Consider the following 8495-nt stretch of genomic DNA (forward strand, 5'->3'; position numbering starts at 1 on the left):
ATCTCAATCACCGACTGTCCACTGGACCAGCCCTGCCAGTGGGGGACCGCAGCCGTACCCACCAAATCCCCGCTCCTCATAATGAGCGATAACCCTGTTCATTAATGTGAACATCCCCTTCCGTGGCGGGTTCCACGAAGGGCGAAACTAGGGCGTGAAGCCACTCCCGCAAGTGACTCCACTCAGCCGAGAACGCGTTTCGAGAACCAGAGACAAACAATCACAATCAACAACCGTCACAATACAATTACTATATTATTCAATCAACCACAACACATCAAAATCACATTATGGGACTAATACTGAGTAGGAAATCCTACCTGGAAAGCACAACAGTCAGACGGTATCAACAGCTGTATCAAAAAGCCTCTTCTACAAAACCTCTCCTATCATACAAACACATAAACACTACCAAATCACAATCTACACAAAACCCCCAAATCCCCATATTAGGGTTTAACCAACTTAAAGAAAATACTGTAAAAACGGTACATAGGTCTTACCCTCGACGCAAGGATCTCAACGGTATAACGAACGGTGAAATCCGACCTTCCAAACTCCGGGATTTGCTAACAATGCGATTAAAGTGAAGAACGTACTTTTCTTTCTCTCTTGACAGTAATTAAGGTTTTGAAAAGTGTTTAGAACAATGACGGAAAAGATTCTATACCTTAATCGCATAATTAACAAAACCCGAGAAATAACTCCCCGTAAACCGGCTACTCGATCGAGTAGCTAAGTTACTCGATCGAGTGCCCCCTTACTCGATCGAGTATCCTAGTTACTCGATCGAGTACCCAACATGTCAGAAACTATTGTAAAATGCAACTCACCCTTACTCGACAGAGTAAGGCCTACTCAATAGAGTACCCAGAGACTCATAAATACGGAGTATTACACTACGATTTTGCACTCATAACACTGATAAGTGCATAATTTGTATTGTTTGACCCCCTTTATTAGCTCCATTTTACATGTCATTTATCACTTATCATAGTGTTTTGAGCTAATATTTGTTATTCTAGTTGCAATTGCTTGTTTCCACATGTTTTGTAGGAGTTAAAGCTTTTAGGAGCTAAAATCTATCAAAGTTGCGAGCTAAAGTGCAAAGGCTAAACAAGACCAAGTATTGGACTAAGTATTTGAAGTTGCATGGGTTTTGCATGAAGATTTTATGGATTAAAGTGAGAAATTACAAATGATGTCAAAAGCAAAGTCAAGCCCAAAATGAAAGTCCAACTTAAAGGTGAAAGCATTGGATTCTAAGGACCTTTGGATGCTAAGAATATAGAGCATTATCGGGTGATTAAGGAGCATTAAAGCAAAAACATAGAAATTCCTCAAGCAATTAAGTGAGGAATTAAGAGAATTAATCTGGAAGACTACGCACCCGATCGGGGCTGGCAACCCCGATCGGGGTTGGCTGTTTGTTGATTGCTTACGTTTCTTTTGCCTCCCCTATATAAAGGAGAAGCATTTCATAGCTTAGGCATCTTATTCTTACGTCTAATATACTCAACAATAGCCTTAAACATTATAATTCTCTCAATAGTTTTCATATTAGTTTTTAATATTGTTAAACTTGTAGTTCTCAAACATTTAGTCCTTAATAAATTTCAAGCATTTGGTTATAATTTGTTTTTTCCATACAAGTTCATCTCTATTAAGGTATTTCTATTTCTAGTTTACAATTTTACATTTCTATTTAGTTTACACATAGTTTATAATTATGTACTTTATTTATATTACATTAGCATTGTTTCCTTTTACATGTTATATCACCTAGTTTATATAAATCATACAATCATGTTTAGCATTTCTTACAATATAGTTTATAATTTATACCTTAATACGAGTAGCTAAATTTCCTAGTCTAAGGGCTAGGGGAGCCATGCAAAATCAAGTATATAACATGTTAAAATAGGTTGATAATAATATTGTTCAATTGTTTCTATCACATGTTTGAACCATATTGTTTAATCTTTGTTTAAAACCTTATCCATAGATTAAGTTTGTTCATTCATTCTAAAAGTCGAGAGGTATAGAATCGAATTAGACAAAGCATGTGTAGTAGGACGACCTAGTCATGGACGAAAGTTTCTCTAGGACCCGATCTATGGTTGATACTAATGCCGTAAGGTGGGTGTCTCTAAGCCTAAGCAATTGACAATGTTTTTAATACCGAGTTTAACATAGTTATATATATTTATCTTTGCATGTGTGACCCGACCCCCTTAGACTCCTTTTTATTATATAATTTCTATCATAGTTTTTGTTAGTCATCAAACAACCAAACCCAAAAACGAAATCGATCTTGATAGAAATCTTCCCATAGCATTTCACAACGTAATTCCCGTTTCCTTTTGTTCAACCCCTATTGCTACATTCATTTGTTCTTTAGGGTAATTATCTTTGCATAGGTACACGATAAGCCTATCAAATTTTGGCGCCGTTGCCGGGGAAACGGTTTTATTACGTTTTGAATTGCCGATTTTTATCTTGTTTTCTTTTGTCTTGAGGAACACTTGTTCCTTGAGACCGTTACTTATTATTTTCCTATAATTTGTTGTCTTATACCCAGGTTCTCTCGTAGTGGATAATTGCTTTCACCAGATTCCGACCCCGAGAAAACCTTTAGGAGAAGACGACGTTTTTGGAAGGAAGTGAAAGAAGCCACTTCTTCCGTACAAGTTGAAAGTGCTAGAAAGTCTTACTTAGACGATCTAGAAGTTCTTGAAGAGGAGGAGGTTTCTAGTTCATCATCTCCACCACCACCACCATCTACTACCAAAAATATGGTGAAGCTTTCCGATCACTCAAAGCCCACCGCGGCCATGCTTCCGGCCGGTATCACAACTACTCAAATTACCGCGCCGGAATTCGATATCAAACCGGCTATCATTAGCCTTGTGGAGAGGAAGAAATTTGGGGGAAGTCCTTTGGAGGATCCCAATTTGCATGTGCAAAATTTCTGTGATTATTACTCTATGATCCGACAAATGGGCGTCACTCAAGCCCAAATAAGGGAAATACTTTTCCCTTTCTCTTTGAAGGACAAGGCCAAGCTTTGGATCAATAGCCTTGACCGCAGCGCCATGAGAATCACCAATTGGGAGACATTGGCTCTTACTTTCTATCAAAAGTTTTTTCCACCGGAGAAAACTCAAACTTTGAAGAGCCAAATCACCGGATTCCGTCAACAAGCTCTTGAGAGCTTATATGAAGCTTGGGAGAGGTAAAAGGAGCTGCAAAGACAATGCCCACATCATGGGCTAGATGATTTGTTCCTAGCAATAACATTCTACAATGAATGTTGTGCCGAGTCCTCGAAGGATTCTTGATTCCGCCAATAATGGGCGGTTTGATCAAATTGACATCGACCTTGCTCATGCCACGATCGAATCTATGGTGATCCATGATGCCCAATATGTCAATTCCCGCACTGTGCCACTCAAAGGTAAAGAAGAATCCTCCAACAACTCCATCTTGCTAGCTCAAATTGCCTCACTACAACAGCAATTTGCGGAAAGGGATGCTAGAGATTCCGTTCAATACCTCAATGTCATGTCTTCTACAAGTCAAATCATCTTTTGTGACGGTTGTGGGGGTGCGGGTCATTACGCCGCTCATTGCCGAGCCCCTATTGAAGAGGTAAATGCTTTCCAAGATTTTAGACAAAGTTCATATCCAGCGGGTACATTTTCCAACACTTACAACCCGAATACAAAATTCCACCCGAACTTGTCTTACACTAGCAACAATGTGCTTAACCCTCAACCCCCAACACAACGAAATGCCTATGTCCCTCAACAAAAAAAGTATAATCATCCACCGGGTTATCAATGTGGGATTTATCTGTATGCATCCCTTTAAATATAAGGACTATAACGAATATATCATGATGAATGCTAGTCATAAAATTAAATTACATAAACAAAAGGGTAAAGAGAATTAGAAATAACCTTCGGTCCTAGATAATTCGGCCTATGAACAATATCACAATGATATTCTCCTATCAGTTGCACCCAAGATGCTCCGAGAAATACCCCTCAAAATTGCTAGAATGAGATCCCCAATTTTCTGTAAAATATTAGAGTTTTGTGTGATTTTCTGATAAGAGAAATGATGAGCAAAATTAGGTTAAAAAATAGGTTAGAAAATAAAGATCTCCCCATCCCTTATAAAACCGAGTATAAGGTGTAATAGGGTAGATATTTTCCTTCCAAATTTTCGGCCCATATACCGAAATTAATAAGGAGTATAATTTCCTTATTTTCGGTTATTCCAAAAATGTATAAAATGTGTAAATTGTCATCTAGTGAGGATCGAACCCATGACCTCTTGGTTTGAGTACCCTCATTATTACCACTATGACACATTCATCTTGTTGATATTAAATATAACCGATTACATTTAATTACGAATTAACAGATTAATTCGTCCAAACTAACATTACATACATTTAATTAAATATAACTTATTATATTCAATTTACGAATTGACAGTTAATTCGTTTCAACTAATATTATTTAATCTTCATTAAATAATTGTCTCATCAACACATTGACTAACTGTTTAGTCATATAAGGCATCAATGTGATTATATTTCTATAACCACATCTCTCAAACACATCCTATAGGTGTGACCTTTAGGGACTAGCTGATCACCGCCATCTGTATGATAATAACGTCAAACTTTCTAGCAAGCCAACCGTTATTAGGTAATCGTTAATCAACTGATTAAAATACGAAGTATACCCTTGTGAACCTGTAAGAGATTTACGAATTTTATCACACTAATTTGTGGAGGACACAAGCTCCAACAAACTCCCACTTGTCCTCACAAGTGTTTGTGCGATAACCGATTCTCATATCCTAAAATTTCTCCCACTCAATGTAAAACAATTTGCAAATCCGTATTCACAAAGGTCGTATTTTACAAGCGATCATTATCAAGAGTGGTTTCCCCGACTAGAGAGTAACTTAACTGATAAACGAATTAACATTCGAGCATGGCCATGCATTTCAGTTACTACTCCTCGAGTGGCCCCGAGAAATAACTATACCCGATAAGGGTTGGATATTTTCCTCAACTCGAATCCTGCAGATGTAAGCACAGTATGAAATGACCAGAAAAAATCTACTTAGCCTCCGATTACGGCAGACCATGAGAAAGAAACCAAAGTCACCCAAAAGCGCCTTAATCTCAAGAGACAGTCGATAGTCAAAAGAATCGACTCTAGGAACACAATGGATGTCCTATCCACGACCTGGCACCGAATGTTATTAAACATTTAGGACTCCATTACGTTGTCACAAAAAGTTGTCCTACGAGGTATCGTTATAATCTCGCATCTGTGATCGATCAGTCAACCGTTTGACTTATGGCTCGTTGAACCCACCATCAATCGACTGCACAATATAATAGCCGGAGTTATCAGCTCACATTGGCGATTACGGACCAAAACAAATATAATGTAATTCAGTTCACTTTGTGGCGTTCAATGTTGTCAGTACAATCCACATGAAAAACAAAATATTATAATAAAACGATGAAGTTATAAATAGTATATGAAAAAGATAACGTATCGAATTCATAATCAACTACTATAACTCAGGTACACGTTTAATTATCATGAAAAAAAACGTGCCCTCCATGCTTATCATATTTCAATGGCTCAGTAGTAGAATCTGCTATAACTTCCTGTTTGGAACTATTCCAGCTGACCGCAGCACTATTAAGAGTAACAACGAATCTAGACTGAGATTTCTAATCATCTCGATCCGTTTGGAAGCTAGCATCTGCGTAACCGATTGCACATAGCTTAGTATCTCCTCCATAAGTCAATACCCAATCCTTAGTCCTCCGTAGGTACATGGATTCTTTTGGTACCGACTCGTCATACTCAATGCATATGCCACGTCTGGACGTGTGCATATCATGGCATACATGATCGATCCTATTGCAGATGCATAAGGAACACGACTCATGCGCTCAATCCCTTCAGGCATCGTGGGTGACTGAGACTTGCTCAATCCCAGACGTCATTGGAAGGTTCCCCTTCTTGGAGTTGGTCATGCTGAACTTCTCAAGAATCTTATCCAAATAAGACTCCTGGCTAAGTGATAACATCCGTCGTGATCTATCTCGGTATATATGAATTCCCAAAATGCGCTATGCCTCACCCAGATCTTTCATCTGGAAATGGTTCTTCAACCATTCTTTAACCGAAGACAGGAGAGGAATGTCATTCCCAATCAGGAGTATGTCATCGACATACAATATCAAGAATACAATCTTGCTCCCACTCGACTTGATATATAAGCATGGTTCTTCGACCGATCGATTGAAACCATACTCTTTTATCACCTGGTCAAAACGATGATTCCAACTCCGAGAAGCTTGCTTAAGTCCATAAATGGAACGCTTGAGCTTGCATACTTTCTTAGGATGTTCAGGATCTATGAAACCATCGGGTTGCACCATGTACAACTCTTCCTCCAAATAACCGTTTAAGAAGGCGGTTTTCACATCCATTTGCCAAATTTCATAATCATGAAAAAGCGGCAATCGCTAAGATTATCCGAATGGAACGTAGCATGACTACAGGTGCAAAAATCTCATCATAATGCAATCCGTGCACTTGAGTGAAACCTTTTGCCATAAGTCGTGCCTTATAGGTATCTGGTTGCACGTCTACAGAATTCTTTATTTTGTAAAGCCATTTGCACTGTAGAGGTTTTACCTTATTAGGTAAATCAACTAGATCCCATGCGTTATTCTCATACATGGAGTCCATCTCGGATTGCATGGCTTCGAGCCATAGCTTTGAGTCGGAACAGGCCATAACACCTTTATAGGTAGCGGGTTCATTACTTTCTGGAAGTAAAACGTCATTCTCCTCGAACATACCAATGTATCTGTCCGGAGGATTAGAGACTCTACCCGACCTCCTGGGTTCCTCAGGAATATTAACCGTGTCATCAGTTGGAGGAACATCTTCCTCCATCCGTTCCTCAGTTGTTGGTTCTGGAATCTCCGACAGCTCGAAGGTTCTATTACTCGTCTTGTTCTCGAGAAATTATTTCTCTAAGAACGTCGCACTAGCCGCAACAAAAACTCGATGTTCGGTAGGCGAATAGAAGTAATGACCAAATGTTCCTTTTGGATAACCTATAAAGTATGTCTTGACCGATCGCGGGCTGAGCTTATCCTCGTGTCTTTACTTGACATAAGCCTCGCAGCCCCAAACCCGAATAAAGGACAAGTTAGGTACCGTTCCCTTCCACATTTCATATGGAGTCTTGTCGACAGCTTTAGTCGGACTTCGGTTAAGTATAAGAGCAGCTGACAAAAGAGCAAAACCCCATAATGATTCAGGCACTACCGTGTGACTCATCATGGATCGAACCATATCAAGTAAGGTTCGATTTCTCCGTTCGGACACACCATTTATGAGGTGTTCCAGGTGGAGTTAACTGTAAAATGATTCCACAACTTTTAAGGTGTTGATCAAACTCATTTGAAAGATATTCGCCACCCCGATCTGAACGGAGTGCTTTAACCTTTCTACCCAGTTGGTTCTGAACCCTGTTCTTGTATTCCTTGAATTTCTCAAAGGACTCACTTTTATGCTTCATTTAGTAGACTTATCCGTATCTACTTAAATCGTCTGTGAAAGTGATAAAATATCTATAGCCATCTCTAGCGGTAATTGACATAGGTCCACATACGTCAGTATGTATGAGTCCTAATAGGTCACTAGCGCGCATTCCAACACCTTTGAAGGAAATTCGAGTCATCTTGCCAATGAGACATGATTCACACGTGCCATATGTAGAAAAATCGAATGCGGGAATAGTCCCATTATCGACGAGTTTCTTCACGCGTTTCTCATTTATGTGTCCTATTCGACAATGCCATAGATAGGTTTGATCTTTGTCACCAACCTTTAATTTCTTATTATTCATGTGTAATACTTCCGTGGTTTGATCTAAGATGTAAATTCCATTCATGGAAACTGGTTTGCCATAAATCATTTCATTAAAAGAGAAAATACAGCTATTATCCTTTATTGAAAATGCAAAACAGTCTATCTCGAGTACGGAAATAGAAATAATGTTCTTAGATAAACTGGGTACATAGTAAAAGTTATATAAAAATAACTCAAAACCACTAGGGAGTTGGATTACATATGTTCCCTTCGAGACAACAGCAACTCGTGCTCCATTCCCGACTCGCAGGTCCACATCACCCTTTGCGTGAGGTGTGATGTTCTTTAGGCCCTGCAAAAGATTACACAGATGAGAACCACAACCAGTATCAAGTACCCAAGTTCCGAAACTTACATGGTTAATCTCAATCATATGAATATAAGATGACATACCAACAGGAACGACGCGGCCTGCTTTGATGTCCTCACGATAGACGGGACAGTTCCTCCTCCAATGTCCAGTCTTGTGACAATGGTAGCACTCAATGTCACCGCCCTTGC

At 39.1% G+C, this 8495-nt stretch overlaps 1 non-coding gene across 1 annotated transcript; it reads right to left on the bottom strand.

Moving 5' to 3' along the window:
• Positions 1 to 3167: 3167 nt before the first annotated feature.
• LOC141654461 (small nucleolar RNA R71) lies at positions 3168 to 3274 on the bottom strand. Its single transcript, XR_012548020.1, has one exon. It is a non-coding gene; the product is annotated as a small nucleolar RNA R71 (small nucleolar RNA).
• Between the last annotated feature and the right edge of the window lie 5221 nt (positions 3275 to 8495).

This window comes from Silene latifolia, chromosome 4, assembly GCF_048544455.1.
Source record: "Silene latifolia isolate original U9 population chromosome 4, ASM4854445v1, whole genome shotgun sequence".
NCBI lineage: Eukaryota > Viridiplantae > Streptophyta > Magnoliopsida > Caryophyllales > Caryophyllaceae > Silene > Silene latifolia.